At 45.6% G+C, this 23807-nt stretch overlaps 1 protein-coding gene across 1 annotated transcript in view; it reads left to right on the forward strand.

Moving 5' to 3' along the window:
• The first annotated feature begins 914 nt into the window (after positions 1-914).
• The window catches only part of TBL1X (transducin beta like 1 X-linked), a 255616-nt gene continuing 232723 nt past the window's right edge, over positions 915-23807 (forward strand). Inside the window, exon 1 of the mRNA XM_077988391.1 lies at positions 915-1056. The gene's annotated coding sequence lies outside the window, so the exon portion shown is untranslated. The remainder of the gene's footprint in view (positions 1057-23807) is intronic.

The following is a 23807-nucleotide window of genomic DNA, read 5'->3' on the forward strand; positions in this document are numbered from 1 at the left end:
GGAGGTGTTTTGCAAAGGTCGAGGCTCCGCCGGAGCCCCCACTTTTTGAGGTGGGGTAAAGACTACTGGGGTGTCTTCTAAGACGCTTATTTTGAGGGAGATTCACCATCGGGCAGGTGGCAGGGGGTTCTCTTGGGGCAGCTGGGTGGCTTCCTTATTGGGGTGGGGGAGGGTAACACTTTAGCAGGGACCGAGGTTCCCCTGCCCCCCCGAAACAGAGGGGGTGGCCGAGGTTCCCGTCCCCTCGAGGCAGTCGTGGAAAGGCTGGGTTTGGGATGTGATGGGGGTAGCCCTGGGGTCCTCTCAGTCCCACGGAGGCCACGGGGAAGGGACCGGGACCGGAGCAACTCGGGAAAGGCTTGGGTTCCCCTCACCCACCCTAGGCGTTGGGGAGCGGGGCGGGCTTGGTAGGGACGCTGGTCCCCCGACCGTGGGGCAGGGGCTGGGTTGGGACGCGGGTCCCCTCTAGGAGCCGCGGGGGAGGGGCAGGGCCGGAGTCCCTACCCTCGTGGGGGAGGGGCTGGTTCGGGACGCGGCTCCCCCGGGGCTCAGGGGCGGGGCTGGGTGGGACGCCGGGTGCCCTCCCACGGCCGTGAGGGAGGGGCTGGCGGAGGGGGCGGACCCCTGGCGGTAGTCCTGGTTGGGGTCCGCGCGCTCGCGACCGCTCCCCGCGGAGGTCACTGCCCGTGCCAGTCCCTCCCGCTGTTCCGCCCTCTCCCGCCGCCGCCGCCGCCGCCGCCGCCGCCTCCGCCGCCGCGCCCGGCTCAGCGGCCCCACTCCGCGCTCGGGAGCGAGGAGTCGCCAGCGCCCCCGCCGCGCCGCCGCCGCAGCGCCCTCCGGCCGCCATTCGCCACCGAAACTTTCCAGCGCCCGCGCCCTCTCCGGGACTCGGCGGCGGCGGGGCGGGGGCGGCCCGGGGGCGGCGCGCGGCTGCTCCAGGGCGCCGGGCCCTCTTCGGCCGCCGCACGGCCGGGGCTCGGAGGCTGCCGGCCGGAGGGAGGTTCGGAGCGCGGCCGGGCGCGCGGCGCCGCCACAAGTTGCGCTGTTCGCGGCGAGGTGAGTGCGCGGGGCTCGGCGGGCCGGGCGCGGGGTCCGCAAACTTCTGCGGGGAGGCGGTTCCCGCGCTGACCCTCCAGGGTCTGGCCGGCGACTCGGGGCGCCCGGACGCTCCACCCGCCCCTGGAACTACAGGAGGCGCAGGTCGCCAACTGTCCCCGTGGCGCTCGGACTGGGGTGCGGCGCGCTCCCAGGAGGCTGAACAATACCCCGAGGTGGCCGCTCCCCAAAGTGCCGGCGCGCCTTGCGGGGAGAGACAGAGGTCGGCGGGGGGCTCCTTTGTTTTGGGGAGGGGTAGGTGACCGGTAAGTTTATGGAAGAGCTCGGCTTTTCCTCTGGTGCCCCTTTGTCTGCCGATCTTGGGGCTTGCTGGGCAAACCTGCGCCACCGCGGGCTCGGGGGACCGGGGTGGAGGGCGGTGGCGGGATTTCCCCGCTGTTGGGGAGAGGAGCCCCATTCATCCCCGGGAAGCGGGCCGGCCCGCCCGGACCCGGGTGGAAGCGCAGCCTTACGAAGTGAGGCAAGCGGCGGGCGAGGTGGCGCGGGCCCCGCGTCTGCTCAGTTTCTGAGGCGCAGAAACTGTCAAGGAAGTCAGGAGCCCCAGTCCTCCGCCCATCTCCCCGGCCCGAGCGCACAGCTGGGCTGGGGACACCCCTGGCCGGTCGAGGGTCTGCAGAGCGCCGCCCGGAGAGAGCGCAGACCTGTTGCTGCTCCTGGGCTCTGGCGGGGCGGGTGGGGTGGGTCTCGCAGATCCTGGGCCCCGGCCTTGCTACCCAGGAGGACCTTCCCTAAGGATGGGACCGGTGCTCGGAGTGGGGTATGGGGAGTGCGCCTTCGGGAATCAGCGCTGGCCGGATATGTGACAACTGTGGGTCGCTGGAGGCCCGCCTGCGCTGGGATAGGGCCTGGACCTCACGTGCGTCGCCTGTGCTCAGTCAGACCGGGGCCGGGACTCGCTCCCTGCAAGGCCTCGTGTTCCCCCAGCCAGCTGCGTTGGACGTTCCACAAAGGTAGGGACTGACGTTTATTTTCCAGTCAGTGATGTTCTGGAGCAAAACCTGAAAAGAAACAAAAACCTATCCTCTATTGTATTTGCGACTGTTTCTGCTTTGCATTGTCATGTGTGACTTGACCTGCCTTCTGGATGTTTTCCTCTCCTGACACATTCGCCGAGCCCCTGGTTTCACCTGGAAGGCGAGGGGGAAGGACGGCAACCTCCCTGCTAAGGTCCCAGGCAGTGGCTTTGGTGTCGGAAGTGGCACTTGAGGATTTTATGAAAAGTTTACAAGTCTTTCCTAGAAAAGATGTGATTAGGAAAAATAAAATACAGAAGAATGTTCAGTATGACGCGTTTATTTTAAAGGGTAGTCATGTCTCAAATGTGCTGCAGATTCTTGTGGAAAGCCACCAAGCTGGGTAACTAATACAGACAACGAGTTTTTCACCGCTGGATCACCGGCCCTTAAGGCGATTCCAGCCCTTAATAGAACACACACCTGTAGGGCAAAAATGGAGATTTGTGGTGTAGTGCTGCCACCCTCGCTCCCCCACCTGCCCCTTTACTGGGCTCAGAGAACTTCTCTCTGCCAGTGGTTTTAAGGAGGAGACAGTTTGCAAAAATAATAACTTTATTGTAGACATACTTAAAAGTGAATGTTTCAATATCTGGAGTTTTCCCATCAATTATATCAGTATCGCTGGTTCTGTACAACATCATCTTAGTTAGAATATTTTTTTTTCACCTTTTAAGGTGAGGAACAGAGGCGGGAAAATGGTCCCTGCACAGGGAGGCCATCTCCAGCAGGTCCCAAGTGTCAGGAATTCAGATATTCCGATATACTCCTGCTGGATAGGAGAACACCTCCGCTAGAACCTGGGCCTGGCCCCCTCCCAGTTTTCTGCAGGGCGTCCAAATTCCGGTGCTCTGCCCCGCAGCAAGTGCCCTGTGGGCCTCCTGGCTTAGCTGATCATCACAGCTTCTCTGCCCGGCAAGGCAGGACCATCCTCGCACTGCTTTCCTGATGCCTTGGATTTGCCTTTTTTTCCTCCCTTAGGAAAAACAGAAAAACCTAGTAGGTTACATCCGAGAAGTTGTTAATCTTTCACTGCCGCATGCATTGAAAAATCAGTTTCAACCAGGAAGCAACACTAAAGGCGTACTGTAAACACTTTTTTTTTTTTTTTTGAGTTGGAAAGATAAACTTTTTTCCCCCTTAACTATTTTTAGTGAGCCGGAGACTGGACTCGAGTTTTTCCCTCCGGTCTTGCCCTCTCCACTCCTGCCCTCACTTTCTGTGGGGTTGGAACACATGTACCATGCTGGCCAGACTGGCAAACATGAAACCCACCAGAACCAAAAGAAAAGCTGGATGTGGGAGGGGCTGAAGAAGTCCACAGGTTTCTAAAGGGCAAAGAGAGCCTAGGCTGGGGAGAGGCGTTTCAGATCTCCAGGGGAGAAAGACAGCCGTTAAGGAGTCCGCCGCGCTGCTGCCTGCCTGGCCAGCGGGAGCCTCACTTCAGATGGATGCGCCTCCCAAGCTGGCCCCCTCCCACACAGCCATCGCCGTCCAATATTTACGGAGAATCCACTGCATGCCTGAAGGTTGCAGAAGTGAATTGGAAACCGTTGCAAATGGAATTTGAACAAATTTAAAGTTAAGATGGAAGAGAGAATATGTTGAGTTTTCAGAGGAAGTCAGGTACTGTTTCCTTTTCTTATGTAGGTTTGTTCTTGGCCGATGGGATCAGAGAGATTTGAGATGGGGCATGATAGGCGGCAGGTTCAGGAGAAAGGGAAGCTTTAGAAATGAAGGTAGAGAAGATGCTTGCTTATTGGAACAGTATTTTCAACGTTGAGCTCTGGAATGTTGCAGCCAACTAATGCTTCTCACTTGGGACAGTTTTGTCCCCGACTTTTGAATGGGGCATTTGCTAATGTCTGGAGACATTTCCCTTCCTGCAGCTGTTAAATTAGCAAGCAGGTTGAGCCAGCTGGGTGTGGACCTGCGTTTTCCTTGTGGAGGCCCTCTTCCAAGTGTCAGTAGGAAAAGGGCTCCCCAGGTGTTGTGATTACAGGTGTGAGCCACTTTACTCAGTCGAAGGACATAGAATTATTATAATGCTTGGAGCCTAACATGCCTTTTTTGTTTGTTTGTTTGTTTGGTGTTTTTTTGAGACGAAGTCTCTCTCACAGTCCAGGCTGGAGTGCAGTGGTGCGATCTCGGCTCACTCCACCCCCCAGGTTCAGGTGATTCTCCTGCCTTGGCCTCCTGAGTAGCTGGGATTACAGGGACTCCCCACCATACCCGGCTGATGTTTTTATTTTTAGTAGGGGTGGGGTTTCACCATGTTGGCCAGGCTGGGCTTGAACTTCTGATCTCAGGTGATCCTCCCTCCTTGGCCTCCCAACGTGCTGGGCTTACGGGCATGAGCCACCATGCCCAGCTAGCCTAACATGCTTATAGTTTCCTGTTTTCTGAAGTTGGGAATTGGGTCTAGAAAGGTATCACCATCAGTCACTATGGTGTCTAGTAGTTTGCTTGCTTTTTTCCCTTATCTTTTCCCTCTTACATTTTAGGGCTGTATCTATATAGTTTTATTATTTAAATTACCATATACTAAATTTGGCTTTTTGGGTGTATTACGAGTCTTGACACACGCGTAGATTCGTGTGACCACCATCATAATCAAGAGAGAGAACAATCTCCTCAGCCCAGAGATGTTCGTGGCTCTGTCTCCCACAGTTCCTCCACAGTCACGCCCCCACCCCCGAATCTGGGGCACCTGCCCATCTGCTGTGCTCTGGAAGTCTTGGGGATCCCATCTGAATGTGACACATGGTGGAATGCCTTAGGTGAATCCATCCGCTCTTCCAGCACCACCTTTGCCTCCTCTCTCTCATGACACACGAACTTCATGCCTTTGTATGCTTTGGCCAACCTGCTTTTCTTAGAACAGCACATTTTGCACTGTAGATGTTATCACAAGCAAGGAAAAGAACAGCTTTGCGCCTTAATCTAAGAAACCACAGTGGAAAAAAATCAGGTGTGTTGTTGAGGCTGCTAAAGCTTTGCTCCTTTTAAAATTTTTAAATTTTTCTGGATATGTAGGTGTATATATTTATGGGGTACATTAGCTATTTTGATACAGTCGTGCAATGTGTAATCAAATCATGGAGAATGGGGGTATCCATTCCCTCAAGCACTTATTCTTTGCGTTACAAACAATCCAATTATACTCTTTTAGTTATATGTTATATGCTCTTTTTTCTTTTTTTTTTTTATTTTGAGACGGAGTCTCATTATGTCGTCCAGGATGGAGTCCAGTGGCGCGATCTCGATGCACAAGCTCAAGCAATTCTCCTCCTCAGCCTCCGGAGAAGCTGGGATTAGAGGCATGTGCTACCACGCCCAGCTAATTTTTTTGTATTTTTAGTAGAGACGGGGTTTCACCACGTTGGTCAGGCTGGTCTTGAACTCCTGACGTCAGGTGACCCACCTGCTGAACCTCCCAAAGGGCTGGGATTACAGGCGTAAGCCAACGCGCTCGGCCTGTTTGCTCTTTGTTCTATGCCAGTTAGTTCTTACTGCCTCATTGGTTTAAATGGGACATTTTTTAATGTCGTGTTTTTGTTATTTTGAGATGGAGTTTCGTTCTTGTTGCCTAGGCTGGAGTGCAGTGGCATGATCTCTCCTCACTGCAACTTCCACTTCCCAGGATCAAGCAATTCTCCTGCCTCAGCCTCCCAAATACCTGGGATTACAGGCATATACCACCACTCCCGGCTAATTTTGTATTTTTAGTAGAGGTGGGGTTTCACTATGTTGGTCAGGCTGGTCTTGAACTCCTGACCTCAGATGATCCAGCTGCCTCAGCCTCCCAAAGTGCTGGAATTACAGGTGTGAGCAACCACGCCTGGACTCTGATGTCCTTTTAGAGGATGTTACCCTCACCTTTATTGCACATTCCTACCAAAAGGTACTTCATATGTAAAATGTATCGGAAGGTTATAGTCATGGCTTTAGTTTAAAAACAGGATACATGTTCATTAAGAACCTTTGCCGTTTTCCCAATGGGTTAATCACGTAGATATAAAATAGGCTAAAAATATCAAGTTGTTTTTGCATTTGTTATAGAAATAAAAAAATGAATTCCTACGTCTGTGGTTCTATGGAGCTGCTAACCTGTATTTTACTTTGGGCCATAATGTCGCTTTCTGTGACCTCATGAAGTGGCGTGTTTTCTAATACAATCCTTGTCCTGGCATTTTGGTGACTTTTGTCCTGCCTGAGGTGGTCTGCCTGGTTGTGCGAAGTCACAGAACCTGTGCATGTTCTACCGTGTAGAGTTAAAGGGCTGGATGAGTGGCCTCAAGCCTTCTCCTCCCTCCCAGGTGTGAAGATTTGGTTTGGAAGATGGACCCTGCTTCAAGGTCTGGGAGGCCATGTTTTTTTCAGACTGGTTAAGGATGATGGTTTTATGTTAACTAAACATTGGGATAAAGTGACAGTTGTTTATGACCCGTGCCTAGAGTATCAGTTTTCCCATGATTAAAATAAGCAGTATTTTGGTAAACATGGATAAGTTAGTTGTGCGTTTTAGTTTAGAAACCCACATCGAGTCAGAGGGCGCTGGGTGCTACTGGGCGCCTCTGAGTGATTCCTGGGAGAGCGGCAGTTCTCCAGTCCCAGGAGATCCTGTGAAAGAAGCACAAACAGCGCTCACGGCAAAACTCACAGTGTTTATTCTTGACCTGGGTGTCTGCCTTGAATTCTTGTCATTTTTCCTATCGTGGTGGATGTAGCCGGAATGCTTTAAAGAAAACATGAGAGTTTTCTCTGCTTGTTTCCCTTGAGCCTGGAACGGAGATTATGACCCCAGATAGCCTGCACAGGGCTCTTTCCTTTCTGAACACCTGCCCAGGCTAGAATACGGGAGTGGGGAGGAGGTGAGGCTCTCTCCTGCCGGGTAACCTTCCCAGCCAGCTCTCCAAGACGCCGAAACCTTCCTTCAGGTCTGTTGAAATGGCATCCCCAGCACCATCATGTCGGAGCAAGAAGAGAAGGGCATGTGTCCCCTTTAGGGAAGCTTGACTCATTGCAATTAGGGACCTGCCTGTTGTTAGGCTTTCGAGTCCATGTGAACGTGCAGTATTGTTCAGTGCTGCAAGCATTTCTGCTTGTCTGAATTTCCTGATAGATGGGAATTTGGACAAAAAGAAGCTCATTGTACACGATGCCATTTTATTTCTTAAATCAGTAATAACAAATACTTTATTTATTTATTTATCTTTAGAGATGGGGTCTTGCTCTGTTGCCCTGATTATAGCTCACTGCAGCCTCGGCTTTCTGGGCTGAAGTGTTGCTTCTGCCTTAGCCTCCCAAGTAGCTGGGCCTACAGGCACAGGTCAGCATGCCCAGCTTATTTTTTTCTTTCTTTCTTTCTTTTTTTTTTTTTTTTTTTTTTAAATTTTCAGTTTTTTTCTAGAGATAGAGTCTTGCTGTGTTGCCCAGGAGGGTCTCGAGCACTTGGACTCAAACAATCTTCCTGCATTGGCCTCCCAGAGTGCTGCGATTACAGTTGTGAGCTACCGTTCCTGGCCAACATATACTTTAATATGGCAAGACCACATAAAATCATTTTAAGAGGCTGGGCATGGTGGCTCACGCCTGTAATCCCAGCACTTTGGGAGGCTGAGGAGGGCAGATCACAAGGTCAGGAGATCGAGACCATCCTGGCTAACATGGTGAAACCCCGTCTCTACTGAAAATACAAAAAATTAGCCAGGCGTGGTGGTGGGCGCCTATAGTCCCAGCTATTCGGGAGGCTGAGGCAGGAGAATGGCGTGAACCTGGGATGTGGAGCTTCCAGTGAGCCGAAATTGCGCCACTGCACTCCAACCTGGGCGACAGAGGGAGACACCATCTCAAAAAAAAAAAAAAAAAATCATTTTCAGAGCTGGAGGAAAATTCAGCAGGAAAATTCAGCATGATTTCAGTTTCTAGTGCACTGTGGGTAATTCTGTCTCAACCTGGACGCTTGTGCTCCTTCAGTTATCCCTGTTATCTTGTCATCTATGTAAAGATGAGAAATGAAGTTGAGTGGAGAACTGTCGCCAAAGTCGGCCATGTAAAAATCGGTAGTGCCAATATGCAAAGGTAATTCCCAGCTGCTATAAAAGTCCAGGTGGCTTCACAGTTTCAGGTTGTATTTCCCAAAAGCATAGGGAGTTGGTGTCCCTGAATAGGAAATTGACGTCCCTGCCGTTTGGTTCATTTGGGGAATGGAATAACCTTGTGTCCTTGCCTTCAGTTCTTTTTTCAACAGAATCTTATCAAGCATTTGAATCCCACACAACTGTAATGCCAGCTCCATATTAATAAAAACTCAAGAATTCAAAACTATAAACTTGAAAACAGCAATTGCCAACTTCTGACAATAGCAGGACAGTCTGGAGGACCCTGTTCAGAGCAAGTCGGATACTGTTTCCTTTTCTTGTCTAGGTTTGTTCTTGTCCGATGGGATCAGAGAGATTGAGATAGGGCATGACAGGCGCTGGGTTCAGGAGAAAGGGAAGCTTTAGACATGAAGGTAGAAAAGATGCTTGCTTATTGGAACAGTATTTTCAACGTTGAGCTCTGGAATGTTGCAGCCAACTAATGGTTCTCACTTGGGACAATTTTGTCCCCCACCTTTGAAGGGGGTTTGGTTTAATTCCCAATTTGATTATGAAGGAAATGTCAGATTCAGCTTGCATTTTCAAGACATGGTAGTTCTATGTCAGCTTCAGCCATTTTCAAGGATCTGTCTTAGGATACTTCAGAAAGCCTAACTTTTGAGATGCACTCAGTTCAGAAGTTCATGAAAATAAGAATGAATGATCTTCCCTGTCCAGTACATGACAGAAATTATTGTAGACCAGATGAGAACAAGGAGAGATGCTTGTGGGTATTACATGTCACAGGATACTGTGATTAATTTTATGGGACTGAGTGTAATTCCTTTAAGCCAGTAGTCTCTAAATTTGGGGGAGGGACAGGGGACAGAAATGACTTGTTTCAGATTTTAATTCCCAAAAGGGTCTTAGTGAGTTTCATGCCCTCTGGCAGGTGCACAGCAAGATTTACTGGGATGCAGGAAGAAATTATGAAAATGTCCATTAAAAAAATCACTAATACTTGTAAAAAATATATTTCTTGTCCATGAAATGCACGTTACTTGAGTATTTTATATATTTAATAAATAAATTACATGAGTTAGGAGCACCTTCTGAAAACTTTTTTACTGAAAAGGATATATGATGAAAAAAAACATTTATGATGTAGGTCCCCAAAGGCTGGAAGAGGGGGTGATACTAACGTCCCTGCATGCAGGCAGGACACAGTTGTACTCCCGTTTCCTCTGGCTTCAGCTGCTAAGGTATGTGTGCGCTTGCACGCACATGTATGTGCATTAAGTAACTTTGAGATCCACCAGCCTAAGGATTGGACATTGCTCCAGAGGTACAGATATTAGTGATTTGGCTTAGGGAAGAAAGAATATGCAATAACGGGGAACCATGCACATACTGGATCTATTATTGTATTTTGTGTGTTGTTTTTAAAGCTGAAAAAATACCCATGTTTCGGAACTAGATGACAGTACCTCGTTTGCAGGTGCATGAGGAAACCTTGGAACAATGCTATGCTTTTTAAGCATTTTATGACTGCAGTGGTTTAATAATCACTGAATTCTGTTTATAAATCAGCCGATTTCATCAGACGGATGCCCTCAGGGCTCTGGAGAATTAGGCGTTTTGCTGCAGAAATTGTTAAGAATTTCAAAGACATCAACATGAGATTGTACCGGAATTGAGTTGGGATAAAAGTCCTAGGGTGCTTTAAATCTTTAAATCTGGTTGTTTGTTTGTTTTTTTGAGACGGAGTCTCACTCTGTCGCCCAGGCTAGAGTGCAGTGGCATGATCTCAGCTCACTGCAACCTCCGCCTCCTGGGTTCAAGCGATTCTCCTGCCTCAGACTCCCAAGTTGCTGGGATTACAGGCACCTGCCACTACACCTGGCTAAGTTTTGTATTTTTAGTGGAGACAGGGTTTCTCCATGTTGGCCAGGCTGGTCTCGAACTCCTGACCTCAGGTGATCCACCCACCTTGGCCTCCCAAAGTGCTGGGGATTACAGGCGTGAGCCACCGCGCCCAGCTGTTTTTGTCTTTGTTTTTGAGACATATTTCATCTATCATGGTTATTAAGTGTTTTGGTTTTTGCATTTCTCATAGTTTTTTGTTTTGTTTTGTTTTTTGAGATGGAGTGTGGCTCTGTCGCCCAGGCTGGAGTGCAGTGGTACGATCTTGGCTCACTGCAACGTCTGCCTCCCAGGTTCAAGCAATTCTCCTGCCTCAGCATCCCAAGTAGCTGGGATTACAGGTGCCCACCACCACCACGCCTGGCTAATTTTTGTATTTTTAGTAGAGATGGGGTTTCACCATGTTGGCCATGCTGGTTTCGAACTCCTGACCTCAAGTGATCTGCCTGCCTTGGCCTCCCAAAGTGCTGGAGTTACAGGCATGAGCCACCACGCCTGGCCTCATTAGTTTTTTGTTTTTTGTTTTTTTTTTTTCTGAGTTGCTGCTACACTACTGGTGTTTACAGAGTGAATAAACATAAAAATTATATTCACAACTCAGACCACATTGTGGGCTGTGGAGGTGAGAAATAGGAATCATCTCTAAATTTAAGGTCTTCTGGCTGAGCTCATTTGCTTAGAATGGCTGATGGTTTTCATGAGATGAAATGCCAACCTCAAGTAGTTCTGGGTTTCCAGACCAGTTTTTAGTTTGTTTAACTCGAGAGAATTGATATGTCAGCTTTAGTTTTTGTGTGTAATTTTTGGTGTTTGCATCTATTTTCTCCTTTGTGAGTACTGAATTCACAACATAACTTTGTTATATGAAATGATGCTCATACACTTGTGCAGTGCGTTAAAAAGCTTGCCAGGAGCAGTACTTGTAGATTTCTGTGTACCAACAGGATACCTAATGCCGACCATGATTAATGCTTATCAGAATCTATGTAGACCTCCATTTGTCCTTTGATAAACTGAAATATTTATGTCCACTTTTTAAAAAACCTGTTGCTTCTCTTTATAGTAATACTCAGAAGGCGCTCACTGTGAAGAGAGGAGAAACAGGAAGTAGAATTTTTTACTGTCTAGATTGGTGCACCTGTCTGCCCTCTCCGGAGACCAATGCATTTAGACCCCAGTAAGAAATTTAGTTATAGTGAACTATAAAGCAGATGCAGAGTATATTTGGGAATATACCTTATCTGACTCCACAGCCCAACCCCTGTAAGAGGAAAGAGATGGCAGAATGTATTTTGCTTTTAGCCAGATGCTTTGAGCCTTAAACTGGTCTTGATTTCATATTGGAAGCAGGTCGGTGAGAAACCACTGAATTGCTTCAGCTGTGAACTGGAATCCTCTCCTGTTTTCGTTGTTGAGTGATGGCACTCTTAATTATTCACTTGCTTGTTTGCCACCCAAATCACCCTATACAGTATCTCAGAAGTGTATCTCAGAGAATGACCCTAAGTGGGCTGACCTCTGAAGCCTGCACCAGAGTTGACTTTATTTCCTAAGTGCACACTTTCTGTGCTTTTGAGGGGCAGCTGTCTAGGTTTAGTTTCTGGGAGTTTGAGGCACAGAGGTATGTAGGGGAATGGGAAGGCCAAATGGTAAAAGCCCCTGGGACATGGGAGTAAACGAGACATGAGTAAACTAACCTTGAAAGAGACTATGAAAACAAACTTGAGAGCATTGTTGAAGCACCATCTACATAATTTATATCAATGAAGGCAGTAACTTCTTATTAGGAAGATAGGATTATTAAAATTAGCCGTTTTCATCTTTCTACAAAAATAAAAAGCAAATCAATTTTAGTTCAGATAATTGTATGTGAAGCTTTATAATTGAAAATTTGAAGTTAGCAAAATTATATAACCTTAGTTAATTATATTAGTGTACTCAGACTAAATATAGAATAAGATTAGCTCATGGAAACATTTCATTTTTATCTCAGTCAGTACTGTTCATATCCACCCAGTAGTTAGATAGTTTCTAGTTACGTTTTGTAATTTTTTGAATATCCTGGACATGTTTTTAGAAAAGTTAGTTGAAACAAGATATTGTATGTTTCCATTATTTCCCAGTTCATTTTTAAGCATAATAAAAACACAGAGGATGTTGTCCTTTTTGAATTTTCTTTCCTTTATAGTATGTGTCTGGCACAACAGAGGACCAAGCCCCGGGATCATTAATCCCATTTTTCTGCATGGCGTTTGCTGTGAGAGAAGTTTGGGCTGGATTCGTAGTTTGCTATCTAAAAGTAAATGTTCAACCTTCTCTAATTTCCTGTTTTGTTTGCTTTTCCATTCAATGTTCTGTATTTGGACAAATATATTTTTCTGTATGGGTTTCTGGTGGCCCAGATGTTCATTGGAGTGGAAATTCTTTGGGTCCACACCACTGGGTTGGGCAGTTGCTGGTGTTTGGCTTTCTCTATCTCCTGGAGTTGACTTAGATACGTTGTGTATTCAGGTTGGGCGCTCATCCCCTTTGCAAGCTCTGTGTTACTTTGTTCCATTTGGCTTTGCCATAAATGTCTGCCCTTGGCCTGCCAAGATGTCAGCTTGCAGTGATATGTCATTTAACTTAGAACTCTTGAGTCTGCCTTAAAATTAAGTCAGTTTTCTTAAACATTGTTATTGAGGTATAAATGACATGCCATAGAAGTCACCTCTTTGAGGTGTATCATTCAGTGATTTTTAGTAAATTTACTGGGTTGTATAGACATCACCATGATCCAGTTTTAGAACATTTTCAATTCCCAATAATACCACTCCTGCTTGATTGTCACCCATTTCTACTCCCACCTCCCAGCCACGGGCCACCACAAATATCCTTCCTGTCTCTATAGATTCCCCTTTGGTGGATATTTTAGAGTTGTGTTTCCAAGAATGAGTATCTCTGTGCTTGGTTGAACTTCCCGGATGGTGAGACCTGATTTAGTGACTTTGCCTTCCCTGCTTCCTCCCCAGGAGAGGAAGGTGGGGAAAGGGGAAAGACGGCAAGTATAGTGGTATAACAGTCATTGTGCCTCAGTTTCCTCATCTGTAAAATCAGGATAACCATGGACTTGTTGCAGGCTCTAAATGTGAAACCCTGTAGGAAGTAATTAGCTGGGAATCTGGCATACAGGAGGAGCTCATTGTTTGCGTGTTAACAGTGGGAGATAGTAAAGGAGGTGGGAAAAAAGAGCTACCTGTAGAAAGGTGGCCTAAGTCCCTGGAGAGCTGAGCACAGGATCCCAGGGCACACACTCCCTTCTGCTTCCCCTGTCTTTCATCTTGAAAGCACCAGCCTGTGAGCCTCAGGCTTGGAGGGAAGCTGGATGTTTTCCCAGGATCTACCTCTGCTCTATGGTCCTCAATCCAAGGTAGTTTTGAAACCGCCTTTGCAAAAATTTTATCAGTGAGAAAATTATAGCAGTAAGTTAAGCTAACCCATTCCCCATCTCGCCTTTCCCGTAATATTCCTCTGCTGTTGGGCCAGGTGAACTTTGGAGGACTTTTAGGCTGCAGTTTAAATGATAACAGGCCTTGTCCCAAACTCAAAACTTGCCCCCAAACTGTAATGCTAATGGGAGGCCATCAGGATAGGGGAGGAGAGGAACCTGATTCCTGCTAAGGCAAAGACGTGAACCATTGCCAGATTGTCAGATATGCAAATTCCCAGTTACTCCTGCAGATAACATCACTGTTGTAGAACCTAAGATTGGCCTTTTGAGATATCTTTTCAGGTTTTTAAAATTTTCTTTTCGCCGAACTACCTTTGGGGAGATTCTAGATCTTTTAAAAATTGCTTACCAGCTCTTTGGAGATACCTCTTGCGCTCATGGTTAATCCATCCCCTTAGTTAAGGCTTATCGATTTCACATAGGAAGTTCCCTTTAGTAAAAGGTTCAAAAGCCAGAAATATCCTGGCTGAAATCCAGTAAAAAGAGATCTTAAAATGATTTTTCTTTTCAGAGCTCTGTAGTTAGAAATCGACTTAATTAAAGCTGATATATGTACAGATACTGTTTTAAAGCCCCTGTTCTCCCTCTAAATGCTTCTGTCAATGGACTTCTGTCTTGATTCTTCATTTCTGTCCATGTATTCGTCTCTGTTATGTAGTGTTTATATAAAACAGCTCTAAATAATTGTCTTAGGCCAGGTGCGGTGGTTCATGCCTATAATCCCAGGACTTTGGGAGGCCAAGGCGAGGTCAGGAGTTCGAGACCAGCCTGACCAACATGGTGAAACCCCATCTGTACTAAAAATACAAAAATTAGCCGAGTGTAGTGGTATGCGCCTGTAATCCCAGCTACTCAGGAGGCTGAGGCAAGAGAATCGCTTGAACCTGAGAGGCGGAGGTTGCAGTGAGCTGAGATCACACCACTGCACTCCAGTCTGGGCAACTGAGTGAGACTCTGTCTCAGAAATGAAATAAAATTGGCTTAAAGAAAAATAAGCACTTAAACATTGTCAGAAAATGGAAACTTTAATGGCTTTACATCACTTGACTCTGATCTTTCAAAAATAAAGACAGTTTAAAGATTATTTGTAAAGTAAAATAAAAATGTCTTCAAAGTTCACACATTTTGTCTAAAATTAGGCAGGTCACATACTCTTTGCTGGATGTTTTAAGGTCATAAACTGCTTCTGTGACTTTTAATAATTGTTTGACTTGTCTGTCTTACAGCCATTAGATTCTAGGTAAGGCCTGGGGACACATGGAGGTAGCCGTCCCTGGCTAGGCTGGGAAGAATCATGGGTTCTGCAGTTTTATACGTGGTTAAAATTGCTTATTTACCAGGTTTTTCACCAAAAATAAAAGTTGCTGAAAGTTAAGATTGTAACATGTATATTTGAGACTACTGGAGAAAGAGTTTTACATGCAAAGTGTAGAAGGAAAGTAGAATGTGTGTGTGTGTGTGTGTTTGAGATGGAGTTTCGCTGTTGTTGCTGAGGCTGGAGTGCAATGGTATGATCTGGGCTCACCATAACCTCTGCCTCCCGGGTTCAAGCGATTCTCCTGCTTCAGCCTCCCCCCGCATAGCTGGGATTACAGGCATGCGCCACCACTCCCAGCTAATTGTGTATTTTTAGTAGAGATGGGGTTTCTCCATGTTGGTCAGGCTGGTCTCAAACTCCTGACCTCAGGTGATCCACCTGCCTCGGCCTTGCAAAGTGCTGGGATTATAGGCGTGAGCCACTGCACCTGGCGGGAAAGTAGAATGTGTCTTGTGGGAGGCTGTAAGAAGGCATGGGAATACGGTTTTTGTAAAAGGGAATATAATTTTGTCTGGTTCAGAGGATTTTAAGGATCATCTTAAAAGAGTGATGGGACAAAACAAAGTTTAAGCAAGTTGAAAAGGTTTGTAAAGGATTAATCTTGTAAAGGAAGTTCTGTGGGTATGAGCAAGTTGGCTAAGATTCGAAGGGGATTATTTAGTTTTTCTGTAGGTTGAATATTTTTTGTTTTGACTTTTGAATGAATGACAGAAAAACGAGGAGAGAGGAGCCTCATGCTGTCTTTATTTTGTCCTGTTTGCAAAGTTGAGTTTCCCCTCTATCAGTGAGTGAAGATTTTTGCCTTTTAAAAATTCTTGAGTTATTATGGCTAAATAAATGGCTTCTAGTAACCTGGGATTTTATTTTGTAGTATCAAGTGTTTAAACCTTTGATATTTGACAAACCTTCCCAAAGTCAAAATCTAAATTAAGCCCCCCCCTTTTTAATCTGGTTAACCTTCCAGATATTAAATACTCTAAAGTCCAAAAGAGACATATTTGGCTTATTTGATGTATTAAAACTATAACAGTAAGCATTGTCAGGTATGCAGTAGTGTTGGACTGTATTTGTAGGAATGTGTTGCTAGTTTGTGTTTCAGAATTGTATAAGATTTCCTATAATTCTGATATGTCTTAATATATGTTATCAGTAATAATTATGATTGTTATGTTAAATTATTGTATGCCACAGAGATGACCAGACCTTAACTGTGGCTGTTCTGAAACTTTTGTCATGCACAATTGTTTTACTTTGGTTATTTTCAAGGTGGTTTTATAATCAGCTATAGGACTGTGACAGTTTTCTGATAACTTTGGAGTTTGTGACTTTAAAATACAGGAAAAACTTCCAAGGCTCCCATTAAGAGCTAATGTGTTCATGGATATCGAGCAGAACAGGAGTTAATTACATGGACTGAACTAATGGAAGACCAAAATAATCTTTTTATGGCTTTTCATTTGAAACATTGCTAATTCTTTTGTTTTTCAGAGTCCAGAAAACCTTTTTTTTCTTTTGAGCTATTTATAGCTTTTAACAATTGGATAAAGTATGCTCTTGTGAACAAAATCTGAAGCACATTTCTCTCTCTACCTGATTTCTCTAGAATTTTGAAAACTGTTTGCAAGTACACTTAATGTATGATGTTATAGTTATTTGTTAAATACAAATCTGTTGTCTTTTGTAGCAGGACACAATTGGAGACACTGGTTATTTTACCAAAGCTTTGGTTGGAATGGCAGACTTTCAGATTGCTTTAAGGACTCAAAGTTGACTTACAGAGCCAATAAAAGCCCCTTGGGTAAGCTGGCCTCATACCTTGTCTACACTGTCCCTGGACAGGTTCCTGAGTAAAGAATGTCACTTTCTGACAGGTCAGGGAACCCCAAATTATCTTGAGCTCTTGAGGTGAGGCATTCACCCAATTAATAGAAGTAGTTGCAGGCACAGATAAATCTGTGGCTGGGCTAAATGCTTTGAAGTCTAATCTGAGATTTCTTAGGGAATAAAGTTGTAGCAAAGCCAATTTTAAAAAGGAGCCTATGTGGCAAATGATTGTTCCTGCTGACTTTATGCAAACACTTGGGCCAAGTATAGTAAGAATAGAACTTATTTTTGCACATAAATTCGTCCTAATGTGATTTGTCTTTAGTAAAAATAGGGACTGGAAAGATAAATTATGTTTCAGAAAAAAACTATAGAACACCTGTTGTTAGAATCTAGTCTTGTTCACTATTTTTGAATTTTTATTATTTTCTGTCATTTGGACTGAATCCCAAATTCTTTCTGGACTACAAGTCCCCAAACTAATGCTTTCAAATTTTTCTTTCATTTCTAACTTGGACTTAATAATTGTACTACCTCTTTCCTGAGGTCCTACAAGCTGAAGCTTATTATAAGAGAAAAACATGTCAGATTGCTACCACCTTCCTCCTCTGTAACTAAAGATGTTTTGAATCTAACGTCTGGATACATTGTGCCCAATGTTAATCTTTGTTTTTCTTCCGTGTCTATGGAAATGCCTCTTACAGGGGCTTAGCCTATCTGCAGTGCCACCTCCTGATACGGGAAACAGCTGTTTAACTGATCTAGTCTTAAGACTTGGACACTGACTAAAAAGATATGGGACAGTATATTTAAATTTACTCTTTCCTGTTTATCCCAGTCTCTCTTTCTAACAACCTATAGTCTACTGTTGACTTAAGTGTTGTACTAGAACTGTGAGTAAGAACATTAACATCTTTGTCATACACCTGTGAGTACATGCAGGTAGCTGCAAAGTGGTGAGTGCACTCCTGTTCCCCTGGGACCAGCCCCTGCAACTGTGCCCCCTGTCAGCAGGAAGAAGCCAGAGTGATCGTCACCCTTTTTCTATCTCTATAGCCAGCACCTTAAGATAAGATGTATGAAAGCCAGAGGGAGGATTGAAGCCACCTTTGCAAAAGTTGTATCAGTGAGAGAATGATGACAGTGAAAGAGATCTGAGCTAACCCACCCCCCATCTTACCTTTCTTTTAATTATTCATTTCCCTTAATTATTGCCTTTCCCTTAGTTATTCCATCTCCCATGTGGTGTGGCTGGCCTTGTGTCTGTTAAACTCTTTCTGTACTAAAATGCCATGTTCTTCATGCAGCCGGCAGGAAGAACCCCTCAGGTGGTTACAGTTTTGCTCCCAGGGAACAGTTTTGGTTGTTATAAATGAGGAAAGTGTACTCTTGGCATCTAGTGGGTGGAGGCCAGGGATAGCCTCCTGCAGTGCAGAGGAAGGTCCTTCCTCTTTCAAGAGAGTCATCCAGCCCCAAAAGCATTGCAGAAATTAAGAAACCCTGCCTTAGAAGCTTTGCACCTGGTGGTAGCTGTAAATGAGGTATTTACATCCTCTATGAAGATGTAATGAAGTTGAAGGAATAAAAATCCCATGGGGCTTTGAAAGCAATACAAGCATCTTTTAGTTTTCATACATTCCATGGAAGTAGGGATTTTTTTCTGAAGCAAAAAGACCAACAAGACTTCGGAGCTCAGTTTAGAAGAAAAAAGTGACTTTCAAACCCTTCAGAAGTATTCATTTACAAATGAACAATGAAATGACTGTGTAGATGGAGAAACCGCGAGTGCCCCTTGGCTTTGATCTGGTGGTCATGTTCATCCGTGTCTGTTCCCTGAAGAACCAGTGCCCACATTTGCCTGCCTTCTTTTACCTAACTCCCCCCAACAAGAGCTGACCCTCCTCCCATCTTCTTGCCTGGTTAGGCTTTTTCCTCCCTCCCCCTGAAGCCTTCCAGGCTCTGCTTTCCACCCTCCAACAAGCCCTGATCTGTGCTCTTAACAAACTCCTATGCGGGTCTCTTTGAAGTCTTTTTGCCGGCCCCTAAGTGCATCCCTCCCACCCCCACCCAGGTGATACTGCATCTATGTGAATTTCAAAGAACCCAAGCAGTGTGGAGTTCTCCCTTCCTTCCCCTCTGGCAGGGGATTCAGTCTGGAGTGCAGCATTATAGATGTGTTTCTAGCACTTTCAGCTGTCCATATGCTAATAGGTAATCTTGGGTCTTTATCCGAATGGACTCCTATTATATTTGTTTCACACCATCTGCTTTCCTTATTTTTGTATCTTTACTGAGGTATATCGAAGTACAGTAAGCTAGACTTGTATGAAGTGTGCAATTTTAATCTGTTTTTTCTTTTTTATTTCTTTATTTACATACATTTTTAAAAGACAAGGTCTCACTATGTTGCCCAGGCTGGTCTCAATCTCCTGGGCTCAAGCAATCCTCCTGCGTCGGCCTCCTGAGTAGTTGGGACTATAGGCACATGCCACCATGCCTGGATGATTTTTTTATTTTTTGTAGAGATGAGGGTTCCCTATGTTGCCCAGGCTGGTCTCAGACTCCTGGGTTCAAGTGATCCTCCTGCCTTGGCCTTCCAAAGTGCTAGGATTACCAGTGTGAGCCACCGTGCCTGGCTCGTTTTTTCATACACACACACCCCCCCCCCCCATATTTGTGAAACCAGCACCACAATCAAAATAAAGAATATTTCCATCACTCTCCAAAGTTTACTCGTGCTTTTTTGTAATGTCTCTCCCCCTGCCTATACCCCTTTCCCCAGGCAGCCTTTGGTGGGCGGTCTGTGACTATTGCATTTTCTAGCAATTTGTATTACTGAAATCACATGGTATGTACTCATTATTTTGCGTGGCGTCTTTCCCTCAGCATCATGGTTTTGGGGCTTCATGTTGTTGCACGTGTCACTAACTCATGCCTCTCTATCGCTGGGTAGGATTCCATCCTGTATGAATGCACTATGATTTGTGTATCCATTCACCAGTTGTTGAATATTTGGGTTGTTTCCTTGTTTCTTATTGTGACAATTATGAATAATGCTGCTGTAAATGTTTACATGGCTGTACAGTGGTTCTCAAACTTCATCATGTATTAGAACCACTTGCAGAGTTAAAACACAGAGAGCATCCAGGCACGGTGGCTCATGCCTGGAATTCCAGCACTTTGGAAGGCTGAGGCAGGAGGATACCTTGAACTGAGAAGTTCGAGACCAGCCTGGGAAACCCTGGCACTACAAAAAAAACAAAAAAAACAAAACAAAAACAAACCAGGTGTTGTATGCACTTGTAGTCCCAGCTTCTCGAGAGGCTGCCCACAGTGGGAGAATCACTTGAGTCCAGGAGTTTGAGGCTGCAGTGAGCTGTGATTGCACTCCAGCCTGGGTGATAGAGCACAAGACCCTGTTGCATAAATACTCCCCCCAAATCCCAGAAAATCCAACACACAGAGTGGCAGATCCCATCCCCAGAGTTTGTGATTCATTGAATGAGGGGCTAGGTTAAGACTCTCTTTCTAATGGGCTCCCAGCTGATGTTGGTGCCCATGGTTCAAGAACCATACAGACTTCGAGGGCTGCTGCCTTAAAGGAAGTCTTTGTAAATTATGATAGTTAATCGTTTGTTAGTTGTTCCAGGTATTTCTCTTCTAGACCATTCCTTGCCATGTAATGTTGCTTGTGGTTTGAAGCATCAAGCTCCCATGTTTGTGTAATCGAATGTGTCAGTCTTTTCTTTGGGCTTCTGGGCATGGCTTCCTTATGGCAAGGGGCGGATACCGAGAATAACTTGGAGTAGGTGAGGCAGGTTCTGATGTTAGCAAAACACAAACCATGACGCTCCCCCAAATGGGAGTCTGCTCTCATTGGGCCTAATTGTGCCCTCTGCTGCAGATGCTGGGATGGCCTTCTGATGGGATGGCAGGGCTGTGTTGTCAGCACCCGCCCACATGGGGTGAGTTTGTAGCTGTACCTGGTGCCAAGAGCTCTGAGGTGCTACTATGCCCCCTGCAACCTTTGGGCAAAGCATAGCTAGTCAAGCTTGCCTTTCACAAGCAAACAAAATCCATCCTTTCTTCATCCCCCTACCCTGCCAAAATCAACCAGTCTCAAATCAGTTCACAAAAGGGGGCCAATTTGCCTTTTGGGTGTCTGATCTAACAAGCCTTGGAGCAGCTAGAAAGTTACCAGAAGATGTGTATGATCGATGTATTTGTTATTTATTTTATTTTAGTTTTTAAGTTTGGGGAAAGGTAATACTTTTGGTCAACCATCTGAATGGACTCCCTCCTCTAGGCCAGGGCACTCCATAGTTAACCTGAAGAACTGGTTCAGGCCGTGACAGGAAGGGGGTTTGAACATGCTTCATTATGCCTTCCTCCCTTTTGGAATTCATGAACAGCCAACAGCATTTAACATCAACACAGACCTTAAGTCTGATAAGAAACAGTTACAATCTATTTTCTCTGAAGCCTGCTACCTGGAGGTATCATCTACATGATAAAATCTAGGTCTCTGCAACCCCTTATGGTACCCAGACATTTTTTTTTCTATTGATAATAGCTTTTTTTTGTTTTTTTATTACTGAGACAAGGTCTGTTGCCCAGGTTGGAGTGTGATGGCATTATCACAGCTCACTGTAGCCTTGACCTCCTGGGCTCAAGCGATCCTTCCACCTCTGCCTCCCTAGCCGCTAGGACTACAGGTGTGTGCCACCACACCTGGTTAGTTTTTGTATTTTTTGTAGAGACGGGGTTTTGCCATGTTGCCTAGGCTGGTCTCGAGGTCCTGGACCGAAGCAATCTGCCTGCCTTGGCCTCTCAGAGTACTGCGATTATAGGCATGAGATACCAGGCCTTGCCGATAATAACTCTTTCAACCAATTGCCAATCAGAAGAATTTTGTCCTAGAACCGCCCCCCCCCCCCCACCAGCCTCAAGTCATCCCACCTTTCTGGACCAAACCAATCTATATCTTAAATGTATTTGATATCTCATATCTCCCTAAAATGTATAAAACCAAGCTATGCCCCAACCGCCTTGGGTACATGTTCTCAGGATCTCCTGAGGGCCGTGTCACGGGCCATGGTCACTCATATTCAGCTCAGAATAAATCTCTTCAAATGTTTTACAGTTTGACTTTTTTCATTGACGGAGAGCAGCTTTAAGTTACTGCGGACTCTTTGTTGCAAAAGCATCTTCTTGAATTTGATAATAAAGCCCTGCTCTTCCACTTTGTCCCTGAGCGCATTCTGCAGGTACCTCTGGTCACCGCTTCTTATCTTTGCTGTTGACCTCAGTTCATTCCTTTCAGATTCTTCACTCAGAAGAAGTGGTGAAACAGATTCCTGGAGGATTCCAGGCTCTGTAAGGAGGCGTATCTCCTTAGGATGGTTAAATTTTGGATTTGCAGTGACTTGTAATCATTGGCTAATACCCTAGTTTCTTCTTCTCTTTTTTAATGACCGCTTTACTGAGCATACACGCAACTCATTCCTTTGAAGTCTATAATTCAGGAATTTCCTAGTGTATTTACAAAGTTGCACAACCATCACCACTGTCTAATTTTCGAACATTTTCATCACTCCCAAATGAGACCCTGTACCTGTTAAGACATCACTGCCCCTTCCCCTTCTCCCCAGCCCCCTGGCAACCCTGAATCTGGTTTCTGCCTCTATGGATTTATCTATTCTGGACATTTCATAGATACAGAATCATGTGATGTGTGACCTTTTGCACCCGGATTCTTACTTCATATTTCTGAGTTTCATCCATGTTGTAGTATGTGGTGTTCTAGTTTCTTGCAAATGTTTTGTCAAAACCCCAGGTGATTAAGGAAGGTGGAAGAATGTTCTGAGATAAGTCAGCCAGAGACACAGGCTGCTCCTCCCTCCAATTACATTTAAAATGGAAAATCGTTCACAAATGGAACATTGTTAAATTGTTTATACTTCAGCTTCTATTCTAGCATGAACTGTAATTTTCTCCCTTCCCATTTGCTGTAGTTCCTCCACATTTCTCCCGCTTTCCTGTACCTAAAGGTCAATGTAGAAAACAATTTTCGTCAGCTAGAGCTGGGCCTGCAGGTCTCTCTTGTGTTGCATCTTTTGGGTGGAGTGAGAAGGTCCTCTCTTGGCATAAGAGTTAGGAAGCTTGCATTTCCCAAAGGGGTTGTGTGATGTTCCTTCCAGAGCTGAGGTCGTGGGATTCCAAGCAGCAAGACTTAGGCTGTTTTCTACGGCGTCCCCAAAGTCACAACCCTGACTGACCCAGGAACAGAATCATAAGGTTGTTTACTTTTCTGAATTTATCAAAGCTTTTGTCTGTGTGTGACCAAAATTACTTTTCCCGGGTTGGGTTGGAGAATACGGAGGGTGATTTTCTAAAAACCATTCATGGGACATGATTTTCTGGGGCATCTGTACCTGCAATGAAGGACTTGCTGATAAGACTGAAGGCCGTCGTACTTTGCTGTTTGCTGGTTGGTGTTATAATTGATCATATTCGTTTCTTGTCACTGCTGTGACAAGTGACTGCATTTACTGGCTTAAACAAAAACTATTATTTTATGATTCTGAAGGCCAGAAGTCTGAAATGGGTCTCACCGTGCTAAAATCAAGGTTTAGCAAGGCCACAACTTTCCTGGAAGCTCTAGGGGAGAATTGGCTTCCTTGCCTTTTCCAGCTCCTGGAGACTGGCCGCATTCCTGAGCTTGTGGCCCCTTCCTTCATCTGCAGAAGAGCAGCGTAGCACTTCTCTGACCGTCCTTTCATAGGCGTATCTCTCTCAGACCATGGCTGGGAAAGGCTGTCCACTTTTATGGGCTCCTGTGATTACATTGGGGCCCACCCGGAAGATCCGAATAATCCCCCCATCTCAAGATTTTTCATTTAATCACATTTGTAAAGTCCCCTTTACCATATAAGGAAACGTATTCTCAGGTCCCAGGGATTTGGGCATGAGCATCTTTGGGGGCCATTATTCTGCCTACTACATTATCAGTCTTCAAGGAGAGCCTTACTTCCTTTGTT

Source organism: Macaca mulatta, chromosome X (assembly GCF_049350105.2).
Source record: "Macaca mulatta isolate MMU2019108-1 chromosome X, T2T-MMU8v2.0, whole genome shotgun sequence".
NCBI lineage: Eukaryota > Metazoa > Chordata > Mammalia > Primates > Cercopithecidae > Macaca > Macaca mulatta.